The sequence below is a fragment of the Apteryx rowi genome, unplaced genomic scaffold (assembly GCF_003343035.1).
Source record: "Apteryx rowi isolate R43461 unplaced genomic scaffold, aptRow1 scaffold_88, whole genome shotgun sequence".
Taxonomy (NCBI): Eukaryota; Metazoa; Chordata; class Aves; order Apterygiformes; family Apterygidae; genus Apteryx; species Apteryx rowi.
The window spans coordinates 2,108,569-2,123,573 of record NW_020451182.1 but is presented as its reverse complement, the minus strand read 5'-3'; positions in this window follow the sequence as shown (position 1 = coordinate 2,123,573).

The following is a 15,005-nucleotide window of genomic DNA, read 5'->3' as shown; positions in this document are numbered from 1 at the left end:
GGGGGTAGGGAATTAAAATCTGCAGTTGTTAGCATAATGTTATTCTGATCAGAAAAATTGTGCAGTACAGTTGCCATGAATAGTTAGCCACATGATCCTGTGCCAGTTGTTAAGGGCATTATAATACCTTTCCTAATGCAACTTCATGATTCCTTTTTTTCCACTCCTTCAGGTGACTAGTATGCTCAGACAAAGGACAGCCATTTCAGGTTCTCTTTGCCACTTTGAGCAAACTGCCATATGGCTCTTTAGTTTATTGACAGCCACTTTAAGCCCCTCCCTCCCCCCCAAAATGATATTTCCATGCTATCTATATGAAAATTATCCTCTTTTGACTTTGTGGTCAAGATTGAATTTTGTTTCAGGCAGATGTCTGTCTAATGCACACTAAAAATGATCTGTTCATTCTTTGCTTTTTCTTCAGAGGTAATGAGAATGTTTTTGTTGGTCTTCTATTGTCCCATTATAACTGCAGCCAGAGTTGCCTGTGTCACTTCTTGATTTGTTACGGAGTTCTTGTATCTCCTTTTTTTACTTGCTGTCTCTTTTTTCCGGCCTGTCAGTACCAGTCATCCTCTACACAGAGAATGCTCACCTCACTGGTCTCTCTGTGCCTAAACACTAGAGAAAGATGAAACAAACTGCGTGTAAACATTGAAGTGGTCTAACTTATTCTCTGCTATGTTAGCAATTTTGCTTTGCAACTCTGTGGGAGAAATTGGTAAAGTTCACCAAATCATACCTCATTGCCACTGTGTGAACCAGTGTTGTATATTCCAGTATATTCCCCATCCTCTGGGTGGATGAACTTCCTAGATACACCATAGCTTTCTTGTTCAGTTTGATACAATAAGTACTTAGCCATATATGAGAAGCACAAAATCAAATCCACAATTAAAGTCTCTGTAGGAAGCATACTGCGGCTTTCTTTTTGTGCTGGTTTGCATCTGAACACAAAATGGTTACTGCTTCGTTGTCACTGTACATAACTTCATTTGTCTCCTTTCACAGAAAACATACTATAACAAATAGCAGAGTAGCCAAAAATACCACAACTCAAACCTGCAAATAGACCACATTTGACATTATAACTAGACTGAACACTGAGGCACAACATGAAACATGGCAAAACTGTATGAATGCATACTACAAAGGTAAATGTGACTGGGTTATATATTTTCTGCTGTGTCAGGAAAATGATTCTTTAGCAAAACCACTGCAGTATTACTGCAAATAAGCTATTATATCAACATGTTAAAAATAAAATTAAAATCTGTTTCAACAACATAGCAAGAGCTCTAAAAAGAAACTTACTTTGATGTATCCAATTAGTAAAATGTTTTGTTTGTATCAGAGCAGCAAATAAAGGCCATCTTGTGCTTTGCACTGCTGTAACTCCTAATGACAAAAAGATTACCATCTAAACAGACTGCACAAATGTGCAGAGTGGAATGAAGAGGTTATAACTTGCCCAGTCACAAAAACCCATGAGCTATAGAAAAGGGAGTCAGCGGCAATCTAATATTTTAACCAAGAAAAAGGCCTAAAAGAGGAGGAAATCTGTTCAAGGAGGATAGCCATACTTACCTCCCAAGTGTCTAACAACCCCTGTTGTTATGGCATTTGCTATCTAAGATTCAGTTAGGACTTTGAGATTTATGAAGGTTGCAATTCTGTTAGCAAATTAATGAGCCATTTATTCTGTTTTTTCTGAATGTACTGGGTGGCTTGATTTAATAATAAATGACAACTTAGTAATGAAGTGATTCGTAGCAGAATTGGTTGTTATTTTTGTTATTCATTAAAATATTTCTGAGGAAGAAATCTCTTGCTTAAAGGAATTTCATTCATTCTTTTTTTCCTCTTCTTTGAAATTATATAAGCTGACAACTATAATATATTAATTTTAGTAAAAAAAAAAAAAAAAGTATATATTAATTAATTTCTTTGTCCAGGGATTTGTTTCTCCTTCTTGGTTAAGGGAAACATTTTTGTTTAAATGTTAATAAATATAAAGAATTCAGAGTAGCTCAAAGCTTAGGTACTTCTGGGATATATGATTTCTCTCAAGCTGAGAGCAACTTTTTGCAAGAATCTCTTGCTGAAAGAATTGGCAGAGTGTGATTAAAAAGATTTTATGAACACCTTGCCATCACTCTGTTAAAAGAACCTCCTCTCCCCATCAATAGGCTTTAATAAAATTGAAAATGAAATATATTTAAATTGCAGAAAATGTTGCAAATACTTGTTAGCTTCTGTGAATAAATGCATACTGAGCAACAGAACCCTTTATTCTGGTGTTCTATAGCCAGGCAAAATGTCTCTGGAACTCCTCCGATACACATCCTGTTGATTCCACTGAGAATTATTCACATCTGAGAATGAGGACAGAATGTTGTTCTCAAAAATTGTCATGATGGCAAGAAAAGACATGCCAATGACTGTCTGATACCTGGAGAACTTATCTGGCTTTCATCTCAACTGGAACATGTGTAAATATTTATGCCAAGTACTCAGAGGATTGCATTTTCAAGCATTTCAATGGTTTTGTTAATATGGCTTAATATTTATCAGAAGACATCTTTTTATAAATCAATCCTTAAATTTCCTGATACCACAAAGTTCAATGGTAAAATTGTAAAATAGGGTATGCAAGATTTCCACTCATCCTTCATGGTCCCACTTCTCTTACTTTGGTTGCTATGGATTGACAAGTAGCTACATTATGGGTGGGAGAGATGAGAGGAGACAAGAAGCATCAACTAGATAAAAAAGACACTTATTTTTGTTTTTTAAACCCTGCTATTGAACTAAACAAATGCAAAAAGAGAAAACTGTTTGGATATAATGGACGCAGAGGTAACAGCGAAAAAGATGTTTATACCCTGAGCACCTTTTATAAGCAGTGGGTGTAAACTACCTGCGGTTGGCTTGGACAGAGACTGCATCCCTGCCAGCATAGCTATTTGGATGCAAAGAAATAAATCAAGAGGGAACTGAAAGAGAAGGGAAGTAAAATGGATGTCTAAAATAATAGATGTGGAAATGGAGGAAGAGAGAACAGAATCTAAAATTGATAGGAAAAAGAAGCAAGGCAAGGTATAGAGGAAAAGAGAGAAAAGGTATAAATTTTGAAATGATTATGGAGAAAAAGAGAAAAGATTTTAGCTTCCTTGTATTGAAATTTTGCTGCCAGATTATATTTAAATGTAACTTAAATGATTTTGAATGTTGTGTGTACATAGATTTGTGTGTGCTTTCCAATACCTTAGATTGTCTAAACGTGATTTCTTTTGGGTTCTTGCAATGAGGTAGGTGTGTGAAATATTTTACTATATTGTAAGTATATTTGAAACAAAAATATTGCTTTTCCTGTGTAAAGTGTATAGAAGGGGGGGGGGGGGGGGGGGGGGGGGGTTGTTGCAGTCCTTGTAATTATAGGATGGAAAATTCCTCTTGGCAATGGTGCTGCTATTATTCAGTTCCTGTTGTTTAGATTTCAGGTGGTCCTGAAAATTGTTGCTAGATTCATGCCCGCTTAAGAAAGTAAGAGCCCCTAACATAGTTTTTAGTCATCTTTATTCATCCTTAAATTGTATTCAAAATGTGCTTCACTGCACAGTTTTTTTAGAACACTCAACATATTCTTACCAATATGAACCCACTAACTGTTCCTCCATGTGTAGGAGTGGCCTTAGTGAATTTATCTCTGGGTAAAACGAACAAGCCTTCTCTTCATTCTGTTCTTATTTTGTGGGAAGCTCACTGAGTTGGGGAAAAGAAGTTGTGGGTAGCAAAAGAGATAGAGTAAAAATTATAAAGAACTATATTTGTATCCCTGAACTGATTTCATAGCGATCCAAAGGCAACTGGTTCTTTTTGTTTGTGCAGGGATGAAAGTTATTTGCTGACCTTGACTATTGTTGCAACTTTCAATTTAAAATGTCAAAAAATGCTACTCAATATTTATAGAAAATTGAGATTTGTTAATCTTGAATTCTCTTTCACCTTTTAAAAAATAGTGAACGCTGCATTGAAACATACCCTGTTGAAACACTGAGTTTTGAATTGGTTTTCATCTGTAGCCTTTGTTCTGCTCCAAATCTACTAAAATTGACTTTTGTTGTGTTTGTGCATGGTTTGGTGTTTTCAAACAACTTGCTGTCAGCCATAATTGTTGTAAAACACAGACAGAGATGAGTGATACTGTTTAGCAGTTTATGTAAATAAAAAATTGCTATGATGAACAGAAAATATACTTTCATTCAATATCACTGTGGCCGGTACAATGTGGCAATTACTGTCACACAAGCGAAAAATTAGTTTATTCATTTTGGGTTATTTTGCCTTCTGATACACTTGAAAATAAGAATGCAAGGGAAAGGTATTTGTGACAAAATGTACTGAATTTTTCATGCTATGCACAAAGAAAGAAAACAAATTGCTGACAGATTGAAATAACTTCTGTGAAGTCACTCATGTCAGTAGCAACACAGGGAAATTTTTGTTGTTTTAATAAGAATTGCTTTTAAGCTATTTACTTAACTAGAAACTTGTAGTTCTTTTTTGCTTTTTATTTTTACTGATGCAAATAATATTCTTTGCTTTTTCTTTTCAATAATCAAAATAGAGATTGCTGAAATGAGAATAAAGATCTCTTTTTTCCTTACAGTATAGCTGGATTTTGTGTATTCATGCTGAATGACAAAATGCAAAGTTTAGTGTTTATCCCAAGTGAAACTTTTCTCCAGTTGCATTTAAAGGTAGGCTTAGCTAGGCATGTGAACTACATTACCTTTTAAAAAAAAGTCAAAATCCCTGCAGTAGTTGATTAAACTAATCATCATAATACAGTATTTCACAAATAATCCAAGAGAGCATGTATCTTATTTAATAGCAGTAGTCTAGATTTGATTTTGATGTTACCTACATGCTGTACTGTGTACATACCCATAAGAGTTAAAACCCCTTAGGCAGTTATTTTAATCCACCAACAGAAATCATTAGAAAATCATAATGAAAAGAAAATTCATTTTATTCTTGAAATTCACTTGTGAAATCGTAATGAAGATCTACCCTGTAACACTGGCCAGTCTTCTCAATTTCAATATCACTGAAAGTACAAAAGAAGCCAGCTCCTCCCCTGCCTGACACCCCCTCACCCATAATAACATTGCAACAGGAAAGTACATAAGAATGAAGAACTTTAAAAAAAAAAAAAAAAATTAAAAGAGGCAATCAAAAGGGTAAAATGCTTGCAAGAGACTGATTAAAGGTACCACAGACATCTTCCATAGTGGAACTTCTATCCAAATGAGAAAATAGAAAACCCTGGCAAGTTCAATGTAAAACCGTTATGAAGCAGGCCAAAGAGATTTTGAGCACTGATTTGCTAAAAGCATTAAAACAACTAATAACAGCATTTAAAATACAAAAACAGAAAGCCTAAACTTGTAGTTCCAACAGACAAAGTGTTCAAGAAACATTCAAGGAAGATATGCTTGGCCCTTTAGATCTGATATTTAAAAGGCATCTCACCAAAGGCTAACAAAAGTTAACTGCTACAGGATAAGAAATAAGTTTCTTTCCTGAATTAGTAACTGATTAAAAAAAGGGGGGGGGGAAGAATAGGATATATAATAATTTTTCAGAAGGTTTAGTATTTGCATGGAGATCTCTACTATTCAACATATTTTTAACTAATCTGGAAAAGAGTAGATAAGGAGAGATGTTTTGACTAGTATAAAATTAGGTAGTCAAAACTTACAGCAAACAATCATGGAAGGATATTCCTATGCTGAGTGACTGGGTGATAAAAGCACAAATTAAGGTGAAATACTCATGAGGAGAAAACAATTGTTTTTATGAAGCTCACGGTGGTGGACTCTCAATTAGCAAAGATGAGCTTGGAGCTAGTCTGATTATTTCCTTTAAACCATCAATTCAGTTCTCAGCAGCCATGAAAAGACAAACAATATTAGGAAGTATTAGGAAAAGAATAAAAGAAGAAACAGAAAGCCTGATAATGTCACTGCATGTATTGATGAGATGGCCACATAATGAATGGTTTGTGGAACCTCAGAAGGATATAGATCTAGAAAGGACAGAGAGAATAGCAGTGGGGAAGGTTAGGGGTAAGGAACAGCCTCTGTGTAACAGGTATAACTCTACTAGTACTCTTCAGCTTGGAAAAGAGACAACACAAGGTGGGTCTGATAGAGGAATATGAGATTATGAATGACATGAAGAAACTGAATAGAGAATGATTACTCACCGTGGGGTACCCAAGGAAACTATTGGGCAGCAGATTTAAAACAAACAAAAGAAAGCCCTTTCCTGCATAACAATATTACATTTGAAATTCATTGTCATGGGATGCCAAAAGCATGAAAAAAGAAGTTCAAAAGTGATTAAACAATTTTATAAAGGAAAGACCATGAAGAGTTATTAAATATGAGACTGATGATTTTAAACAGGCGTAGCTAGCAAGCACCACTCTACTTTCTCTCTTTCTTGTGTTCTTTTTTCTAAGCATTGGCTCCTGGCCACTGGCTGAGACAAATCTTTTGGTTTGATCTAGCATGTCTGTTTTTATGGAAAACAGCATAGAAAAAATGGGTTACTCAGCACTAAATATGTAAGCTCTGATTCTGCTATCCATCCTTCCTCCTTTCATATTCTTACTGTAAAAGCTAACCAAGTTTTCTTAGGGTTTGCATGATTAAATTTGGTGTAACTGGGCACTTAAGAATTGCTAATCTTTTTATAATACCTTGTATCAAATCTTGTCTATCAAAACCTTACATCAAATCTTTCTGCTTATACCTTTTTTATATATCTGATAGTATACAAATATTTTCAGTGTTGCTAAGAATAAGGGATAAAATAGAGCATACAGCTTGGGACTCAATAAGCGTGGTGTGGATTAAGGATAAATGAGAGAGACATCTTCACAACCTGGCAAAGGATGTCAATTCAATTTCTCTACAGTCTTGCTTTAGTAAAGCAAAAATAGGGAAGGGAAGGTATGGTTCAGTATTTTTGGTATCTTTGTGTTTATAAAATAGTATCAGAAGAACAGTAGAAGGAACAGAAAGAACAGTCCAGGTGGTTGTAGTTCTTTATTACTGTATGAATGCTAAGACTTCCATTCACTTCAAGGGCTGCCCCCACTAAATATGTGGTTTCTGTGGGAACAGAAAACAGCATGGTCAGAGAACGCGGGTATTGTCTTCGTGGCTCTATAAGCTAATGCCACAATAATCATTTCTCTGTCAAGGCCCAATATGAACAAAAATGTAACTCTGGAATCAGTATGTGGAAGGTCTGCAAAATGTTTGAGGGGTTTCCCTCTCCCCTGTCTGAAGAGAGAAAATTAGATTCTTCTGGCTGTAAAGCTGGACAAGTTATATTTTATTTTTTTTCTGATAGTTAAGAGTATTGTGCAAAGAAATCCCCTAAATATCTGAGGCACAATCAAACCCTTAGCACTTGTGAGATAGGAGTAATGCCATAAAATTAATTTAATACTGTCATCGGCAACTGAAATGTTTAGATGCACAGTCAAAAAGCAAGTGTTCTGGTATGTATTTAAAATTTGTAGACAGATATTGTATTGCTGAAAGTTGAAGAACAAAAGTGCCTGTTTAAATTGACACCCTGCTACTCATGCTGTTTCCTACCGGAACTGGAACTTGTGTTAACCGTTTTGTTCCAGCACAAAAGGTCTGTCTGTGTTGAACTCGGCACTGGCTTTACGTGACATGCACGTGCTGTGCAGGGCTCTGAGAGGGGTCCAGGGGGGCTCCAGCTCTGAGTAGCATATTTGGTACATCAAGTCGGACTGCCTGGGAATGCCATGTAGGGGTGTAGCCARTGTTGAATGTATTGCACAGTGGCAACTGGCTGAATGGTCTTTTCAGGTTGTAAGCCCATGGCTTAAGACAGCACTGTCTTGAGCACCGTATCAGCATCTCTTGCCCTGGCACATAGACAGGCCCTAAGAACCTTTGCACTTTGTCTCCCAGCAGGGCTCTGGTGTCCCTGTTCAGGTGTTTTGAACAATTTGTGTCTAAAATTGAGATGCAGATTGAATCCTGCAAGTATCAGTGAAGAATAGGTTTCTAAATTACTTTCTTGAATTTATGTGTTTAAGTTCTCAGCCACTCTGGCCCCTTTGGTGCATTATGGACTGCCAATTGCTTTCTGATTACATTTAATATATGTATGCAGCTGGTTGAACCAAACAGTTATTTGTAGAAATGTTCTGAACTCATTTTTTGAACTTTTGGAATTTGAAGTTTGAGTTTGAAGTCAGAATAGAAATGGGATTTGCATTTATGCCAAAGTAGGAATACTCAAAATGGAAAATTCATGGAGTGTGATCTGGATGACACAATTTCAGTGCAGGATTGATTTCTGGAATATATTTGCTAACTTCATATGGGGTAATAAATTATTGGGTGAAAAGAGCAGGATTCAGTTCCTGCTGTTGTTATGCAATTTTGGATAAATGTTCTAGGCACCACAGGCTTTGCTTCTTCATGCTGTTAAAATGCAGATGGTAAGGCTTGGCTGTATTTGTAAATGATTTTGTATGTAAGGTTGATAATACTATTTGCAAAATATTTTAATCAGAAAACAGAAAATGAATATAGTATGGTGGAGAAAAAATTTTCTCAAAAAACTTGAGATTGGTATTATTTCATTTTATAAAAGAAATCAATTTTCTTGCTAACTCCTGTCTCTGCAAGTTTGTTTTGGACTCCAGAAATGAATCTCATTTTTTGGATTATACGTAGTCACACAAATGTTGGCCCAGTGAGGCGAGTCCGATATTAAATCAGGTTTGAAATGCGTCCTCCTCTCACCCAGATATATTATACTGATAGTTGTTAACAATTCTCCTAACAGAATGCAGATTGTAGTCCCTGAAAATATTTGTTCACTTTCTTTTACCTATATAGGTTCTGCTGTAAGAATTAATGTTGTTAAAAAAATAAACAGAGTTGACAGACTTATTTATTTTAGTATCCATGCAAATCTAATATTTTAAACAGCATATTTGTTCCCTGTGTTTACTCATAAAACTTGATTTGGTTATTTAGTATAAATAGAGGATTTAGTGCTGTTGCACTGCTTGCATGCAGTTATACCAGCAATAACTACTAACTGGAGGGAGGATGGGGGAGAGCAAGCATGTTTCCTCTCATTTGCTGGAATAAATATATGGTGATAAGGTGCAAAACATTCTTCATGTTAATGCTAATTTCATTTTCCCAAACTTTTTCATGTATGAACCATATTTTAACACAGATTTTCCTCTATTAGTTGCATGACATTCTATGGGGAGGTAGAGCAATAGGGATGTTGGAGAATATGACAGTGTTATTTATTTATTTATTTATTTATTTATTTATTACTATTATTATTATCCCCCCAGTACTGGCAAGGTCACTGTCTGAATGGATTGTCTGCTTATAATCCTTCATGTTTCACAAATAAGAGCTTTTCTGATGCAGTTCTCAGAAATTATTTAAGGGTTCAGTTAAACATTCTAATTTGGAATGCAGGTCTTGTGGGTTTCCTTCTGTATTAGTATTTTTGATAGTTTTGGAGTTGTCTCTTGATTTGAAAATGTGTTTTCAGATATATCTCCTGTCTTGTCGCATGTGGTAGTTTTATGTTTTCCTGAAGCTGTTGTTGTGTTTTTGATGAATAGCAACTATTGGAATAATCTGTAGTGATGCTAATTCACATTCACTTGTAGTGCTGCTGCCTAGATACCTAGTAATTGTTCCAGGAGCCTCCATTCTGGTAAGGACAAATATTCGTGATGAAGACATCACTGATTTTTAATTTGTTTGTTCTTTAAGCTCAAAGATAATATTGGCTTGCTCTTAATAAAGAGGAGCAAAAGGATAGGTAGATGGATGGAAGTTTAAGGATGTATATACGATTTTAATAATTCTAAGGTACTGTAACACATGTTGTATCAGTTATGATGTATACTGTTTATAAACCAAATCTCATATGTCACAATATATTTAAAGTATGAATGTCCTGGATACTGCAATACCAATATATTTCCTGTATTGTGCAACCCTTCCCATCCATCCCCAATATTAAGGTACTGTTATAAAAGAAGGAGGAATTTTCCCTGAAATTAAAATCATGAGAGTTCCTTAGTCACCTGTTGATTTCACATGGCAATGCACTGTTATGATACACAGAAGTGCACCAAACATGACACTTGCAGGCTGTCATTAACTTAAAAATAACTTCTTTGTACTCCGCCCTATTGCATTTTCAGCCTTTAAAAATCCAAAGATAACATGGTTATTTTGGAGTGGTTTGGTGTATGGCATTATCAAAATATTTTCCATTTTCAATTAAAAAATTAAAATAAACTCTAACAGTTAAGTTATGTTTGCTTGTGTGCATGCATGGGCATGTGTACCTATGCAGTTGTCAATTGCAAATGCAGTTGTCTTTTGCAAGGTGTTTCTGGTAAGTTTTTCCCCTATAGACAGCAGAAAGAGATGTCATTATAGTGTTCACTTGGAGTTGTGATAGTTGATAGGGGGTTACTGAATTTTGTAGAAAAAGGTATTGAATCAATACCAGCAAATTTAAAGTTACCATTTTTAACAGTGAACACTATATGTTGGGATATATATTGCCTGACTTTTTGAAATCTAAATAAGATATCTTTCTAAAAGTCTTCAAATGTACAAAATAATCGACCCTTTTTGTGTCATATGTTCTATAGGGCTCACAGTTAATAGATTTTCCTTTAGCTGAGGAGCTACTGGCTTTGCTTTTGGAGCATTAACCTCTGAGTTGTATCTCCGGCATGGCTGCTAAGCTCTGAATGGCTGTGGTATTCATTAGACTGACAACCCAAGATGTCTTAGAAAGCTAGAGAATTGTTTCAATATATTGAAAGGACCATACTCTGTTTATTTAACTGTATTGGAATTTGATAAAATGGCTGTCTGATTGGCTTTTGCTTTTCATGAACAATTTCTCATGTGTTTTATATTGTTTAACTTCTCAGATTCGATCTTCTTGCTTTAGTTGGCAACTGTTAATTTGAACCAAACTGAGAAAACGTTTGAAAATGCTGGAGAGCTGCTTTTGTAATGGAAGATTGCTAATCGGACTTCTTTGTCCACAGAGAACTGAGGGAATTGGCTCTTAGAATTGCTTTTCTTTGTTCTATCTATAGTACCCTTAAAGGCCTTTTAAAACTGGTGATTGTGAATTACCATATATCAAGTACAGAGAATCTATACTGAAGAAAGGAATGTAAGAGAAAATAAAGTTGCATTCCACAAAAATTTTATTAGAACAGAACCAGAAACCAAGAAAAACTGGATTCTTTTTCATTTTCTAAGACAGAATTTTAAAGTCTCTTACATGCTTTTGCTCCCCATTTTTATGCAGGGAATGAATATTTAAAGTTTGGATGAAGAAAAATCAAATTCCAATTAAATACATATTTATTCATAGATTATATTGATTTTAGAGAGCATATTAATACCTGTGATAAATTAACATAACACAGTTATTGATAGACTACTGAAATATGCTTCATGTTTATTGGCCAACACTTCCCAATATTGGTATTTAAATTATTTAATAAATGGAGAACTTGGGAAACAATAAAATAACAACAGCTTGCCTGTTCTTATATCAGCAGTTGTGGATTGACTGGTGGTTTTTCTAACTCATATGAACTGTAAGTGTTTACTGGCATTTTGTCACCAGAAACTCTTTTATAAAATACACTTTATTACAGTTTAGGACTTAACAGTAGTATATTTTAGTAAAGACAAGTTCTATGAGCTGTATATCCAAGAAATCAAGCACACTTTTCTTTTTGACTTTTAAAAACTAGCCATGTATTTCAAAAAGACATGACATTTATTATCAATGCTAGTTAGTGAGAGCAATGGCATAGCTATAGACAATTATATTTAAGTGCTGATGTTTCGTTGTAATATACTTTATTGGAGCGTATTAACAAAATGCTGAGAAGTGATTGCTTCTTAGATTTCTAAGCGGTCTAGTCCCCCAAAACTTCAGAGCCAAGGTATAGATAGATATCAACTCATTTCAAGAGAAGAGTTGATTGAGGAACTGACTTGCATGAAAGACAGCAGGAAGGAGTTGACTTTTCAAAATTATGACAGAAATGTATTTGAAGTTCTAATTGCATTGAAATAAGGAAGAATACATTGTGCTTTCTCCAGTTATTCTCAGATGTGAGTTGATTCTGGGCTGACTGTACTCAACTCTTTTCTGGAGGTTGGTATCAACAAGACTAAACTTATTTCAAAGCACCACTGTGAAGTCAGAGGCCTTTCGGGTAAACGTCTTAGGGCTCGTAACCTTTTCCCTTTTCAAAAATGCTTAGGCACTGTTCAAGCTATGCATGAGAACTAAGCAGCAGCCTGCTTCACTGGATCATTACAGCACAGATAATATTCCCAGCAAGATCATTACCAGATGATCCCCTGCTAAAAGTTTCATTCATAGAGAATATAAAAATGGAAGAACATGGGAGGCCATACCCACATTAAGGGAAAAGAAGTGAGCGAGACAACAGCAAGTCAATCCCATTAATTTAGAGTAAATCCTGGTATACTGACAGAGAGAAAAGCGGATTAGATGGGGAAATAGGTATTTAGTATAGTAGTTTTAATATGTAGAACTGATGGAGTTGGAACAGTATGGTGAGGCAAGGGAAAGATGAGCAATGTTTTAGGGTGTTGGAAATGGATGGTTTGAAAAACAGCATGCTCCCTTTACACCTAACCACAAGTACCTCCTCTTCTATTTTTGGGACACCAGCTTTATTTCTACTATGAACATAGCTTTTCACAACCTTGTTATAGTCTGCTTCCACCATCTGCCTGCCAGCTGCTGGCCAGATGGATGGCCATGGAGCAAGCGCAGTTTGACTGTGTAGAACTTCTGTAGTTGAACTGAGCATGTACTGGCTATTTGCCACGTGCGCAGTAGGTACAATTGTATCCCTGACATGTCAGATTCGCTGTGCACACACTAATATTTCCATCTGGTGGTAGCCCTGGAAAGAAAAGCAGGAGTTGAGGGCATATACTGCCTCAGCAGGTGACGCAGCTGTGGCCATGCAGCTCTGCAGTCCCTACCCTGACTCCTGCTTGAGTCCAACACTGACAGACCCAGCTATTTCCGCACAGTGGACTCAGCCCACCAATTCTTCCCACCTTCTGCTTCTGCATCCCTTTCACACAGGATTTCACCTATTTCATGCTGCAGAGAGCAGACAAAAATGTGACRTGACCTTTTCCTCTTCCTCCTCCTCCTCCTCCTCTCATTTCCTGCTGTTCTCATAGGCTAGTGAGCTTTCCATCCTATTTTGTGCTTTACCTGGTGATGACCCCATTTGCCCCCTCCCTTAAAGTTATCCATAACTTCACACTCTTCTCTTGCAGTAAGAGCATGTTTTAGATTCCTATTCTAAAATGATGAGACCTTTCTTTCCACTTGCCTCTCCCCTCCTTTTCATGTCTGAACTCATAGAAGCTTTGTTAACAAAACTCTACTTCAATTTCTGTCTTCCAGTTCCACCCTTGATCCCCTCCATCTGGTTTTAGGATCTGTGCTTCACTGATATTTCTTTCTGTCACTACGACATCTTTGTAGCCAAATTTACTGAATAAGTATTACATCCTTTTTTTTTTTTACTTGTTGGCTAAGTGTGACCATGATGGCTGTGTTATTCTCTCTAAGCCTTTTGTTTGCTCAGATTCTGTCCTCTTCTGACTCTTTCCTATTTCTGACTGCTCTGGGAAGGTTTCCCTTGGAGAAATCACCCAATTCACCTCCCTTACAATTTTTATAGTAGTTCTACATGGATGATTCCTGTTCATTAACTGTATCTCTGAGTGTCTGTCTGGAAACATGAATTTGACAACCCTTTCTAGGCTGATGCCTCTCAAGCCTCTCTCTCTACTCCAGTCTTGGCTTAATTTGTCCAAACTAAAATCTTGGACCAATTCTCTTGTATATCCTCAAAGAGGCCTGTGCACTCAAATCCGATGCGGAGAAAACTTTGACCTTAATTCCAGCCTACAGTTTCATTTTTGTGACTATGAACACTGCTAGGCTTGTCAGTGAGGCTCGTGGTATGGGTTTGCTCTGTAAATTGTTCCTCCCATTCAGGCTGTCTTGATGATTCTCTCTGTGCAATATTTCAAATCTCATCTGTCTTTCTCACCATGTAGCAAAAGTTGGCATTATCTTGTGCCTTGATTACTATGACATACTTCTTGTCTTCTTTGTAATTTGTAATGTTGTAATTTGGTTCCTCTAGCAATTCATAATGTTGCTGCAAAGATCTTTTTCTTTCCATGTTTCTCTTAACTTTAGTTCCCTTGCTTTGCAAAATCCACTCCTCTTTTCCTGCCTCACCAAATCTAAGCTGTTGATTCACTCTCAAGGTCTTTCACAACTTATTGCATGCTGCCTATCACCTTCTCTTCAGGATCTCCAGTTAGCCCACAAGGCCAGCCTTCCTCATCCACCTGTTAGAGTTGGAGGCAGACACTTTTGATTTTTCCTGTAGTATTCCTGTAATTTCCCCTTAAGCTGGGGAAGCAGAATGTCCATATAAGCAGTCCCAAAGTATTTCATTATCCTCCAAATTCCTTAATGTTCTTCTTAACTATGCCTAACACATGAGGCAAACACCAACATAGTCATCTGAGATCATGCTAAGCAATACTGTTTGCTTTATTTCCCCCATTGAACTGTCTGCATTAATTGCCTCTGTACTTGGAACATACATCACCTGAGGCAGAGAGATTAATATAAAAGACACCAGAGTACTGCAGCAGTACAGTTGATAAGTAATGATTTTGTAAGGCTGGCACCCCTAGGAGATCTGACTTCAAAGTGGTGGCATATGATGTGTGAGTGGTAAAAAATGTGTGCCTCTAGTTGGAAGAATGAAA